The sequence below is a fragment of the Salvia splendens genome, chromosome 21 (assembly GCF_004379255.2).
Source record: "Salvia splendens isolate huo1 chromosome 21, SspV2, whole genome shotgun sequence".
Lineage (NCBI taxonomy): Eukaryota > Viridiplantae > Streptophyta > Magnoliopsida > Lamiales > Lamiaceae > Salvia > Salvia splendens.
In genome coordinates, this window is record NC_056052.1 from 6,438,429 (window position 1) to 6,453,699 (window position 15,271).

The window sequence follows — 15,271 nt, forward strand, 5'->3', positions numbered from 1 at the left end:
GTTGGCAGTCCTTGTTCATAGATACTTACGTAAAAAATTACATCTCTACAATTGAAAGGAATTATACTCTTTCCCAAACGGGAGAAAATATTAGGTCTAGTTTTCCTCCTCCTAGATCTTTTCAAATAGAGGAAGACAATGAAATTAGATATTTTAAAGCTTTTCATAAATTGATTGATAACGAATCCTTTATTAATACCATGGGTTATATTAACGAGATAATTAAACAAAGAAATTTTACAAACCTTTACCTTATAAGGCTTGGAGAAAATATTAATTGTATAACAAATAAGATTGAAAAAATAACTTCTGAATTAAAGAGTATTAAAGAACACTTTTATATTGAAAAAGAAGTCAAACAGGTTGTTTGTACTCCTAGTATACAACCTCCTCCTATCATAAAAGATTTTAAAATGAAAGCTAAGGATAATATTGAAGAAGTTATAATTAAACAATTCAATAAGTTTAAGATCAATACTCTCAATAAAGAAATGGAGGAAACTGATAGTGATGGTCAAAATATAGAAGAAATTTATAAACTGGAAAAATTTAAATTTGCTGATAAACCAACCCAAAGGATGTATTATTATAATAGACCAACTCCCCAGGATGTCCTTATTGAAGAACAGGAGTATACGATAAATAATTCTTATAATGGAAAAAATATTTATGAATGGAATATTGATGGTTATAACGATAGGCACATTCAAAATATTATCCATAGAATGCTCATGTATAGTACGGTAGCAAAAAACCTTGGTAATACTGATAGCCAAATTGCGAAGATGATAACAGCAGGCTTCACAGGTCAGTTAAAAGGTTGGTGGGATAATTATCTCACCGCAGAAAATAGAAATATTATTCTTACCTCGGTAAAAACAGAAGACAATAATATTACAGAAAATTCTGTTTATACTCTTGTCATAAATATTATGGAACACTTTACAGGAAGATGGTCTGATAATAGTGAGACTATTAGAACACTACTTCAAAATTTAAGATGCAAAACTCTTACTAATTTTAGATGGTATAAAGATACTTTTTAAGTAGAGTTATGGAACTCCCAGAAAGTAATAGTGCTCATTGGAAGTCTAAATTCATAGATGGGTTACCTTATCTCTTTGCTGAAAGAGTAAGAACCCAATTAAGACAAGGAAATATTAATATCAATTATGATAATTTTACTTATGGTAAATTAATAGGATTCTGTATCCAAGAAGGATTATCTCTTTGCAATGAGATAAAACTTGATAGACAAATTAAGAAAAATAATCTTAATGAGAAGAGACAATTAGGGCAATTTTGTGAGCAATTTGGGGTAGAAAATATCCCTGTTACAAAAGAAAAAACTAAAAAATATGATAAAAGAAAAGATTATAATGTTCCCACTAGAAAAACTCATAAAAGAAGGGAAAAAAGAGAAAAAATGGAAAATTATAGAAAGAAAAAGAATATCCCTATAATATGTGATTTTTGTAAAAAACCAGGTCACTATGCTAGTAATTGTTGGATAAAAAATAAAAAAAATATAAAAAGAAAAATTAACAATCTTGAGATAGATAAAGATCTCAAAGATTCTATTATAGAAATTTTAGAACAAAAAGAAGAATTTAGTGATCGAAATTCCGATGAGGATATGACTTGTGAGGAAACGGAAAATATTTCTGTTTCAGATTCCAGTAATGATTCTTGTAAATGTGATAATCTTTACGAAATCATAGCCCAGTTTCAAGATGAAGCAGGAAGTAGTAGTAATATAAATGTCATAACTAGTAATGATATAACAGAACTTTTGAAAATAATAAAAGATGAGAAATTAAGACTTGAAATCTTTGATCAATTAAAAAACAAAGATTTAATTGAGAAAGATAACTATGATTCTGAACCTTATACTATGACTTATAATAATTCGGAGCCATATACTATGGCCGAAGTTAAAAGATTAATGAATCAAAAATACTCTAATAAACCAGTGGTAAAAGATTTAAATTCAGAAATAAATAACCTTAAAGAAGAAATTAAAGAATTAAGAAATAACTTAAGGATCCAAGATTTACGTATCTCAACAATTGAAAAAGGAAAAGAAGTTTCTACTACAAACAGCAACGATGAAGGGTTATTCCTTTCAAAACTTCTTATTGATAATAACTATAAAAAAGAATTAATTGCTCTTGTTGATAGTGGAGCAGATCTTAATTGTATTCAGGAGGGTTTAATACCTACTAGATACTTTGAGAAAACCTCGCATAATTTATTCTCTGCTAATAATCAAAAAATGGAAATTAGTTATAAACTTCCTAAAGCCTTTATATGTAAAAATAAAGCTTGTATTCCTAATAGCTTTCTTTTAGTTAAGAATATTTCCAACCAAATTATATTAGGAACTCCTTTCCTTAGGAAAATCTTACCTATTAGAGTTGATAACAAAGGAATAATAGGAAATTTCGGTAATATATCTTTAGAGTTTCCCTTCGTCACAGAACCTATTAGCAGAGTTCTGAATAATATTAGAGAAAATATTATTAATAAACAAAACCAAATTAATTTTATAAAACAAGAAATTAATTCTATTAATATTGAAGCACAATTGGAAAACCCGAAGCTTAAAGAAAAAATTAAATTAATAGAAAATAATTTTACTGAACAAATTTGTAATGAACATCCCAATGCTTTTTGGGATAGAAAAAAGCATATTGTTAACCTTGAATATGAAGAAGATTTTGATGAATCTAGAATCCCTACTAAAGCTAGACCAGGTCAAATGAATAAGGAGTATCTGGATCTTTGTAAAAAAGAAGTCAAAAGTCTTGAAGAAAAGGGCCTCATACAACCCTCTAAATCTCCTTGGTCTTGCACAACTTTCTATGTTAATAAGCAAGCTGAACAAGAAAGAGGAGTTCCAAGGTTAGTTATCAACTATAAACCGCTTAATAAGGCCTTGAAATGGTTTAGATATCCGATGCCCAATAAAAAAGATTTATTAGATAGGCTTTTAAACGCTATTATATTTTCAAAATTTGATCTAAAATCTGGATATTGGCAGATTCAGATTGATAAAAGGGATGTTTATAAAACTGCTTTTAATGTTCCCTTTGGACAATTCGAGTGGAAGGTGATGCCTTTTGGTTTAAAAAACGCACCTTCAGAATTCCAAAAAATCATGAATGATATATTCAATCCTTACAGTGATTTTATCATCGTTTATATCGATGATATCTTAGTCTTTTCAAAAGACATCCAAACTCATTTTGAGCATCTTAGAATTTTTAAAAATCTTATTTCAAATAATGGCCTTGTTATATCCAAATCTAAGATGAAATTGTTTCATGTTTGTGTTAGATTTTTAGGTCATAATATTGAGAAAGGAAAAATAATTCCTATAGATAGAAGCATCGAGTTTGCATCTAAATTTCCAGATGAAATAAGGGATAAAACTCAATTACAAAGGTTCCTAGGGAGTATTAATTATATTTCTCCTTATTATAAAAATCTTGCTCAGGATATAGCTATTCTTTATGAAAGGCTTAAGAAGGATCCTAAGCCCTGGAATAATAGTCATACAGAAGCTATTAAAAAAATAAAAGAAAAGGTTAAAAATATCCCTTGCCTCTTAATTGCCAATCCTGATTGGAAAAAAGTTATAGAAACCGATGCCTCAAATATAGGATATGGAGGTATCCTTAAACAAATTGATCCCAAAAAGAAACAAGAATATCTTGTTAGATTTTACTCGGGAAAATGGAATAGTAGTCAAAAGAACTATGCTACGGTTGTTAAAGAAATCCTGGCTATCCTTAAATGCGTTTTGAAATTTCAAGACGATTTATATAATAAGAGTTTTTTAATAAAAACAGATTGCCAGGCAGCAAAATTTTTGTTTGATAAAGATTTTAAGCACGATGTTTCTAAGCAGATGTTTGCTAGATGGCAAGCGCAACTTGCTCCTTTTGATTTTGAAATCATTTATAAAAAAGGATCGGACAATAATTTACCCGATTTCCTAACTAAAGAATTTATTACTAATGGTTAATCGATATAGGATTTGCTATAACCAGGAGATACGTGATCTCCAAAATATGATTTTAAATTAAAGATTAGAATAGAAGAACTTGATAGAGAAAGGTATTATATTAGAAGGTGGCGCCCTGCTACTTCCCTCAGACCTATCTTGGAGGAAGCTCTTAATCTCAGAAGACTTATAAGAGATTGTGAGAGAAAAATTAATATAATTATTCTCATTGGTTTAACCTAAAACGTTTCATTTTGTAGTTATGCTCCCCAGAGGAAGAGGCCAAAGGAGCCAATACCCTTCCTTTTATAAAGGAAGAGGAGGTGGAATCCCCATCATTCAGCATGGTAATAAGAAACTTTTTAAGGAAAATATCACAGGTATCGACCAACTGGAAGATAATCCAGAATTACTTCAGAAAGTTCAGGAATATCTGAACTCAAAAAAGGATAGTGAGGGAACCTCATCATCTTGGGCTAATAAAGTACAAGGTTCAACATCCTATGCTGAGGTAATAACTTCATCAGAAGAGAAAGAAAAGTATATTCCTTCTCCCTTCAAAGATATCATTATCTTCCTTGAAACTCATGACCTTAAATGGGAAAAAGAGCCTTGGAAGCTTATGCAGCGTTATATGGATACAGCATCATATGCTGCTCCTGCTTATAAAAAAAGAATTTTTTATGAAGAATTCCTGACAAGTATGGGAGCTTGTGAGATCAGGCATTTCAAAACTTATAAGGAGGCTAAAGTTTATAATTTTAGCAAAATAATAATTAAGCAAATAATAACAGCTGAAGATTGGGGTTTTGGAACCCTAAGAGAAAGAGAATGTCAGATTAAGAATAATAATGGTGCCAGAGAAGTTATAAACTTCAATTATTGGGATATAAAGGAAGCTTATTATAAAACCTTCTTTTACCAAAATCCTTATCATAAACATTCGTGGTGGATTAAAATCTGCCCAAAAGTCTATGAACAAGGACTGCCAACATGGGTATATGACTGGTGGCAGACCTTTGGAACTTCTGAGAAAATACTTCCAGAAGAATTTAAATCCTTATTTTTCAAATGGAAACAAGTTTCTCCTGCATTAATAGAAGCAGAGAATCAAAATAGATTTTTCCATAATATGGAGACTCTTCATTTTTATGCAGAGTTTGGTATCCCGTGGATCTGGAAATGGGAACCAGAAATTGGTTTTGATCATAACAATGTTTCGTGCCTTAAAAGGCAGTTCTCCACTAGGTTTTGGCCTACAATGATGGAGAAGGACAAGTCAGGAGATATCCAAAGACTCCAGACTCTTCAATTAATAAAAGAAAGAGTTTCTTTTTATAAAGAACAAAAAGAGAGTTAATAAATCTCTGAAAAAAGACATTACTCCTTTTGAAGAATTCTTGAGGAAGAATATCTCAAAAATGAATGAGAAGGAACTTATAGCAAAATATATGGCTAGTATTGGAAAAGACATTGATCATATGGATGAAGATGAAAACGAAGAAGGAGATACAGATATTAATTCTCCAGAACTCTCTCCAAACAATGATGAGCATAAAAATTTTAGGGATGCTCAGGATCCATACGAAGAAGAAGAAGGCTTCTCAACAGAAGATAATTTTGAGAACTTCATCAAGATGATCGAGAAAATGCCAGATAAGGCAAATGGGAGCCAACAAAGTGGAAAGATGAAAGAATAAAGGGTGCAAGCACTTTCGTCAGCCCTTACGTCAGCTGGAAAATTATAAATTTCAAATCCGGATTTGAAATCCGACTTTTGTTGTCTTTAAATAAGGTCTTTTGATAGGAAGAGATCAGGATCTCATGTGTTGAGATAAGAACACACACACTCTCTCTCTCTCTCTCTCTCTCTTGTATCCCTCCATCCTTACTCTTTTGTAAGTTATCCTTCGGGAAAAGTTTAGCAATATATATTTTGTAAGTTTCCTCTACTCCTCTGTTTTTAAGTTTTTATTTATGATTGGCTAAGTTTATAAGTATTGGATAAACTAGACGATAAGATACTAAGGAATTAATTATGGAAATATAATTTTAATATCAAAAGGAAGATATATCCAGGTTTGATTAATTATTGATTTTTATGGCTATTTCCTTGGGTCTGGATTCGCCCGTTGCTGCCGATGCTTTGGCGTTTTTTTGGGCTTGCCTCCATTGACATAGGATGACTGGCCATTTTAAAACAATAAGAAATCAGTAAAATACCTTTTGATATATTTCTCCTTCCCTTATTAGGATGATAATTCTATAATTATGGCATCCCCCTTTACGATCCTCAAGGTTATGACCTTGAAAGATGGTATCAATGGAAATCATAACATCTCTAACAAAACTAGATACACCCGTTAAGATGAACTTTTGTTTCTGCACGACTTCCTGCAACATCCCTGGCTTTGTTGACTTCCTAAGGGTCTTCTCCAAGCCATATGAAGTAAATATCATAAAATACGATATGATATTTATATAGCCGAGGTCCTAAGGATTTTTTATAGTCATAATCGAAAATTACATGAAAATTTTGAGTTAATCAAAGTCTAACACCTTGACAGTTCATGAGGTGTTGCCTCGACTAATGGTGTTGCCTCCAGGGGCTCAAGCCCCTACTAACTTTTTTTCTTCTTCTTCTTACTCTCTTGTACTAAATAAATGTCACATATTTTTTTATTTGGATGGACCCCAATAAATATATTATTTCACTATTACTCCATTCGTCCCTGAAAAGTATGAATATTTGGTGCGATACGAGTTTAAGAGCATTAACAGTGGGACGCCCTAAAGGCCGCCTTATAGGTTTCACTGTTGTTTTGTTAATTAATTTAAATATTTTCAAATATGTCAATGCAAAATAATTAAAAAATACCACGATTAATTAAAAATGGCAAATCCTACATTGATTAAAAAAGGTTTTACGCGAGTTAGAAATGAAAAAAAGTTGACTACTCTACAAAAGTCCCAACTTGCGGCGCAGCTCATCGATCATCCCCTGGAGGTATTCGGCTTTGGCCGGGTCCTGACATTGCATGAGGGCGTTGTGCGTGTCCAACAACGTCCTTCGGTTGGCGGCCGCTGCCAACTCAGCGTAGGCAAGTGCCGCGGCTTGCGAGGAGGATGTCGCCAATGGGACGTCGGGAAGACACCGGTGTGCCGAAACTCTCCTCCTCCCCGTACATTGTCCGGTTGAGGTCCACCGGATATGCGCCGCTTTCGCTGCTTGTGTAAGCACCGACTTCGGTGGTCCTCGTCCTCTTTGGCGCAGCCGATGGCAGAATCCCACCCTGGAACTTCTGCTTGTCCTTCTAGAGTGCCCAGATGTTGAAATGCTTGAAGTCGCCGAACATTGACTGGTACGACAACAGCGCTCTATCGCGCACATCGCTCAAGCTCTCGCTGCTTCCCTGCTCCCTCGAGCACTTCTCGTACTCCGCCGAGAACAGGTTGACTTGCTTCTTCACCTGATCCCAGTGCTTGCGGAGCTGCTCCCTATGGCGCTTGTATGCGCTCGGCGGCTTCACCTCATTGTAGCGCTCGGCGATGCGCTCCCAGTACGCAACCTGCTTTTGGTTGTTCGCGAATATTGGGTCCTCCGAAATATCCACCCAACACCTAACCAAGACGAGGGTTTCATCCGGTTGGTAGTTCGTCCTCCCGGGGGCGTACTCTTCATTCGTTTCCAGAGGTGGCACCTTGTACGCCCGGTGCCGGTTCTGCTTCTTTCTGACGGGGGCGGGGGCGGCGGGGCGAGTTGGAGACGGCTCCATGTCAGACAGACCGTACGAATCCGTACTGAATTTGGGATCGTACTGCGTGTTGGAGTCGAACGGACGATATTCGTCAGGGTCTGTACCCGGCCAACGTGCACCACCCCCAAACATCGGACTATTCGGACTTGGGTATTCACCATAATCCATTTTATAGTGTAATTTGAGTGTGGAAAAGTGAATGGAAAGGTTACAAATGAAGGTGGGGTAGGGGGTATTTATATAAATAAATTTTTTCGGAATTAAAAATTAAAATAAAAACGCGTTGCATCGTCCGCGCCATCGTCGGCGTCGCCCACAGTGGGCGAACGATGGCGTGGACGATGCCCTATCTTCCGCGTATCGTCCGCGGACGATCTATAGGGCGCGGACGATGCATCGGGCATCGTCCGCGCACCCACAGTGGGCGGACGATGGTGTGCCGAGGCATCGGCCGGCCTATCGTCCGCCCCATTGTGGATGCTCTAATGTATAACTGATAAAGTAAGAGAGATAGATAAAGGATAATGTAAGTAATGTTAGTGAAGAGTGAGTTTCACATCATTAGTAATGTAGTGTTATTTAGTTGTTCTAAAATTTGAAAGTTGACAGACTAATAAGAAAATAGTTCATACTTTTCAGGACAGAGAGAGTACTATTTTTAGTAAGTGGACCCCACACTCTACTCACAATTATTATAAAACTAATACTCCATATAAAAGTAGAGCCCACATGCTACTAATACTCCACCCATATTGCTAAACATTTGATATTTTATGTAAATTACTCCCCCTGCCCCAAGGAAGATGGCCCATTTCTTGAGCGACACGAGATTTTGTGCAACTTTATTTTGTACTCCCTCTGTCCCATAATAGATGCCACACTTTCCTTTTTAGTTTATCCCACAAAAGATGTCATATTTCTATTTTTAGAAAAAGTTCTCTCTCACATAAATATAAAAATTATATTTTCTCTCTCCATTTAACATACAAAACAAAACCTCCTAAAATCTCATATCGTCCCACAAGTGTGACATCTTTTGTGGGACGGAGGGAGTATGTTAAGTGCAAAGAATAAAGTAAGAGAGAGTGAATAAAGTAGAAATAAATTATGTGTTTCCATTTTTAGTAATGGGCATCTTAGTTGGGACAAATAAAAAAAGGAAAGTAGGCCATCTTTGACAGGTTGGAGGGAGTATTGTATAAATGCCCCTATTACTAAATAAATCATAGGAAAATTTTCGTTTCGACATTTTAAATACTCCTTTCGTTCACCAATACAAGGCTAAGTTTGACCAAGTTATAAGAAATACAGTAGAAAATAGGTGGAAAAGATTAGTGGAAGTTGGGTCCTACTTTTTATATAGTTCTATTATTTTTATAGTAAAATAAAGTTAGTGAAATTTGAGGTTCATTATCAAAAGTAGTAAAAAACAAATGAGACATTTATTGGTGGACGGAGGGAAAATTTATACTTCCTCTATCCCTTGAAACTACGAAATTTAGAAGGGGTACGAGACTTAATGCACTATTGGTAAATTAATAGAAAGATAGAAAGATAAATGAAGTATTTATTAGTAGAGACTGTGTCACGCCTTATTAGAGAGAGAATTTTCCTAAATAGAAAGTTTATAATTTAAGGCATAGAATTTAATAGAAATAGTTCATATTTTTTGAAGGGGAGAAGTAAAATACAGCATTATCGGGGGGGGAAAATTGTGCCCGTCCATAGGTGTATCTGCAATTGTAGTTGGCCTAAGGTACAACAATTCATAACAGTTGGAGACAACAAGAGAGACTAACATGACATTAAAAGAATATGAAACCTGAACATGCATTAACTTGTGATAATATATTGAAGTCAGTTCTTATTCATTTGTGCAAGATATTTCCCAAATTGTTTGATTACATTATTTTGGGGCTGAATTTTTGGTATTATATAAACTTCTTTTGAATCTTGAGTTTTGAAATTTTTTGTTTTCTAGAAATTTTGAATCTATCTTATTCAAACTTGTTGCATGAGTGAATTCGGCCTGCGTGAACTTATATTAGGGCCTAGGGGTATTACTTATGGGCCATCCTCTTTGGATGAATTTTTAAGGTTGGATGGAATTGTTTCATATGATGAGCTAGTTGATATGAGTTGTGAAAGAATTAGAATAAGCATGAATAAGAGCAAAGTTGTGATCATAGGAGATGTGTTGTATTCCTCGGAAAATGATATATTTATACATACACTCGACTTACTGTGGCTTCACCTACTGGTAGTTGAAAAGTAGTGTTTCCGGCAGCCAACGCTCAATCAAAGCACTAATCAATGAATGGCCAATTGGCTTTGGCCTCCCACAGTTAAATACTCCCTTCATCTCACACTCTAACTAACACATTTTTTTTGCATGTCCCACTCTAATCGACACCTTTTTCAAAATAGAAACGTCATTATTTCTATTTTATTACGGGCCTGACATTCGGTCAAATGAATGGACGGGCCCGACATTCCACAATCCACGTTCATATCGCCTACATTTAAAGCATCTCCGTTTTTCACCATTCCAAAGTCTAGATGATATATGAGCATCTTGTGAATATTGCAAAAGAAGGGTCTTCCGCGCCACAGTACATCTTCCTAGATGTTCTACTCTACAAACACACAAAATCAACATTACTAAACTTAACTAAATTTCATAAATTCACACAACAATCATTAAAAGTATAAAAAATAATCAATTTGAACTTCAATTTCATCTAATATCCAACAATTTATCTAAACCATAAAATCCAACAACTTAGCCTAAAACCAAAAAATACAACAAGAATAGACATAATTGGTAAAGAAACAACCAAAAAAATCAAAACTTACCGGAGAATTTGAAGAAATCGCCTCCGGAACCGGTGGAAACTTTGGGAATTTGTTCGGTCCGAAAATGGGAGAATTTCTGCACTTTTGTTCAAGTCACGCATTTTGGTGATGCGTTTTCAGGTTATTTACTTGAACAATGCTTGTATCCGGTTTTTGTATATACAAAAAAGGTTTCCGTTTGGGAACCTACATTTTATATATTCACAAGTTCAATTACATTAATAAATGAGGTAGTACATACATGGCCAATAATCAATAGTATACGCCATTGTAGACTGATAAACTAAACCCTCACATTATTGTATTATATACATATACAATGATTCATATCTAAATAATAAAATTCCTTTCGTTTACATAAAGTTTCTCACTCGTTAAAACTTATCATCATTGCGACATCTGGCCTCCTGAGTGCAACCCCGACTGTGTTCGTTTGCCGGTGGCGCTGGCGGCTTTTTGTAATAGCCACTCCCCATTCCGAGCGCCGGGTAGGTAATATATGCGTTACTTTGTTCAAAATTGCCTTCTCCTCCTTTAGTCTCAGGCTTGTGAAGCATCTCATAACCTTCATTTTCCGCACTCGTTTTCTCCACAAAAGCGCCCATCACCACAACCAGCACCATCAAACTCGCCACCACCTTTTTCTCCATTCTTTTAATAATATAGCTTTTCATTTTCCTCTAATTAAAATGTTTTATTCATCAGTTTTCTACAGCTAGCATATATATATATATAAGTTGAATGAACTTCTCCTGATGGTGTCTGTTGTTTTGAAATAGAAATTTGAGGAATACCATTCCTTGTAATTGCTATTCTCCATGATTTTAGGAGCTTGCTGTGGTTATATGTTTTACCTATATTTTCTAGATATCAATAGAATCTATCTAAAATAGTACACTCACAATTAGTCACAAGTATCATCTTACAATAATAGAAGATATGTAATTATGTTTTGAGTTTTTTTCTCAATAATATCATGCTTTTAATATTTCTAACACACAAAATTTTCATCATATTTTAAATAACGTCACGAGGAAAAAAATGTTTTGAGTAAATGCTCCTGGAACACAATGTTATAACGTACTCCTATTTTAACATATTCTAATAATTTATCACGAGACTAGTTTTCCGCCATTTGGAATGTCCATTATCTTCATCAAACAATTATTGTTTCTAAATAACTAAACAATAAATATTTGAAAAAACATACCCTACAAAAAACTTATCTTTGACACAAAAATTAAGACACAAATAGTGTTTGGAAATTTTTAAAAATAACTATAATTTAGGATACAGAAAAAAAGTCCCTAAGTTGAAGGCAAATTATCTTAATTGTTTTGCTCTTTTAGGACCCTTCTATTTGTGTCTCTTAATTTTAGTTGGAAGTCTTAGGACACTAACAATAAGGATACTTTATAAAGCATTGGTGGTGAAATTAGACACACAAATTAACATCCTAATAGCATAAAAAAATATTCTTTATCTGTTTTTTTTTTTGCAATAGCAATAGGATTGTAGGGTATAAATGTTGATATTGTTGTAGCAAGTATTAGGAGTAAGATTGGTAATTACTACTCGTGTAAGGTTGATTGTCAAATGACATAAACTAGTGAAAGTATAAACATTATTCTGAGTTATAGTTTTTCTTGTATTTTTTTCTCTTTCTATTTAACGCAATAAATATACTACTTTTGTGACGCCCCGAAAATTCCACGCCGGGTTTCGAAGCGTAGTTTTTCGTTAAGACTCTTGTGTAAAATTCGCATTGTGGTGACCGCAAAAATTCGGTTTAATCTAATACTTTGTTTTGGGGAAATAAAGTGCAAGAGATTGTTATTTCTAAGAAAAACACTTTAGTGCCAAGAAAAGAGGATTTCATGTGAAATGCCAAGATAAATATAAGTTGTATAGATGATTGCGTGCATGAATATGTGAAGGTGGGAGTACATGCTACTTTTATGTATAGAATTTAGAAGCTACATTTTCATCAAAAAGGAAATGTGGAAGTCAAATGGATAAAGGTGCAAGTCTACCTTCCACAAGTAGTAGGATACTTGTCCTATGTGAGGATTTAACGGAAATAAGTACAACTTCTTTACAAAGGTCACTCTACATCATCAAACCAAATTGAGCAAAGAGTCAATTACAAGATCCTCAAATCTTCCTTGAGACTCCTTCTACACATATCTCGATTCTTGATCCCCACTCCATGCCAAGGGGTCAATTTGTAGTCTCCTAGAGATAGCATGAGTTGTCCTAAGGAAATTTCTAAAAATAGTCAGATTTCTTCTTCAGCAAAAACCAAGGGAAAAGGTTGTTCATGAAAATGGTAAGTAGCCATTTAAGATCTTGCAAAGAGCCTCTGCATTGATATCCCTCTTCCAAAGGAATAAACGACAATGAGCTCATCAAATAATGAGCTTCCCAAGGCATTACACCAATTTGGTATAGAAACTTTTTAGTTCAACAAAAGAGAGATGAACAATTAGCTCAAAAGGGAATTTGGCATCTTCCACACAATAACCATGAGATTTGAGAAATAGCAAGTATAGAGGCTCTCCAATGTCTTACACCAATTTAGGCATAGAAGCTTTAAGCTCAAATTCAAAAGGTGAAAGGGACAATATCTCAAAGTAGGAGTGGAAGCTCCCAATGTCTGTCTCAAAAGTCCAAGAAATTTAGCTATATAAACAGCCACAAACCCCCTTTCTTTCCCACCCCTTTCGACACCCAAAATTTTATACACCACAAGGAGTGCAGCAGTGGGGAGGGAGAAGAGCAAATAGTGGCAGCAAGTAATAGCCACAACAATTAAGGAATCACCAAAGCAAGGTAATTCTCCCCAGCACCTTTTACGAAAATAGCATTCATATAGATCCCAACATAGCAATTGTAAGATAGGACATAGAGAACATAGAAGTAGCATCAATCAACAATTAGTACCAACATCAAGATCAAGCCTTTAATCTCAACCATATCCCATGCTTCTATGATCACACATAGTTGCTGCCAGAAACTCGAACATAAAGAATTAAGTTTTAGTAGAAGTTAGAGGACTTAGCTTGAAGCCGAAGCGCTGCCCCACGACCTCCGACAGCGGCTAAGCCACGAGGGCAGCCGCGCGGACTCCTCGGCGGTAGCAACGGCGATCACAAGAGCCGGCAGCGACGAGCAGAAAGGCGGCGGAGAGCAGTGCCAACCGACTGCGCGATGCCGAGATGAGCACAGCGACGGAGATAGCGATGCCGCCTAGAGGGAACCTGTCGCCGTGAGGGTGCGACGGTGAGAGAAACAGAGAGAGATAGGGAGAAGACCGATGGGACATCCGACAGCTGTGGAGCTGTACGGCTAGAGTGAGCTCGACGGGAGCCGGAGGCGGCGCTGTGGAGAGCTGGCGGCGGGTTTTTGAGAATGAGAAATTGAGAATGAGAATTTGAGAAGGAGAATTTGAGAAGGAGAGATGAGTAGACGATGGAGGCGCTGCTTCTCCATCTTCAATTTTAGGGATTTGAGTTGAGGATGTAACTTGGGGAAGAAGAGAGGGATCGATAGGTTGATGAGGTAGTAAATGCTCCCCAATTTTATTTGGGCTAAGTGCACTAATTTTAGTTTGGCCTGATCCCAAATACGTCTAAGTTGGGCCAGCAGAAATAAATGGAATGATGGGCGGCCTTAAGAAAATTCAAAGAAAAGATTTAGAAAGGGATTTTCCATGAATCCATACTCTATTAAATAAGTGTCCAAGTGGTTATTTTCGAGAAAATAGAAATTCCCCGGAATTAGTAAAGTGAATAATCAAATCCCACGAAGTAGTAAATCCGAGGTAGGATTAAGAAAAATCCTATAAGCCGAGACTAAGATATAAGTGCTATCCAATAGAATGCATGCATTGTTTTCTCAAGAGAAATAATTCAAGTACTAATTAGCGTGTTACGCTGTTTTTGTTAAAAATGATATTTTTGGCTGGGAGACAAAGTAAGGTCGACGCGAGAATTTTAATTGAGGAGTAAACATATCAGGCGGGCTTTCTTTTAATATCCAACACATTAGTGTGGATATAAATCAAATACTTGTGAAATTATGAAATATCATCTTTTCTCAAAATGAAGCTATGATTATTTGTTTCAAGTTGTTGTCATGTCATAAAATGTTTGTTTTCGAGGCCTATCTGTTGGACTGTATGTTTGTTGGTTTTGGCTACGCCAAAACGTTATGATTTGGAATAGAGTGCACGAGGGCTATGAGCCATCCAAGAGGGTTGGCCGGCTGTGGCCAACCGGCACGATGGAATGATGAATGATGAATGATGAATGATGAACGATGGAATGATGAATGATGAATGATGAAAAAACTAAGTATGCGCAGTTGAACTTTTAGCTCACAAAAGAGTTTAGTAAGCTCGGCCTTTTAAGAAAAACCCCCGTGTGTTACGGTGATAGATGACAACTGTATATAATGTATGTTTTGATTTTCGGGAAGTGTCCACTGAGTACTCCTGTACTCAGCCCTGCATGTATTTATTAATGTGCAGATTAAGCATTGGGGTGGAGGCGTGCTGATCTGAGTCGATGATACTTAAGTAAACAAGTGTGGATCTTTCGACGCTTCGTGTCTTGCGAAGTCGTTTCTAAACTTTTTTCCGCTGCAG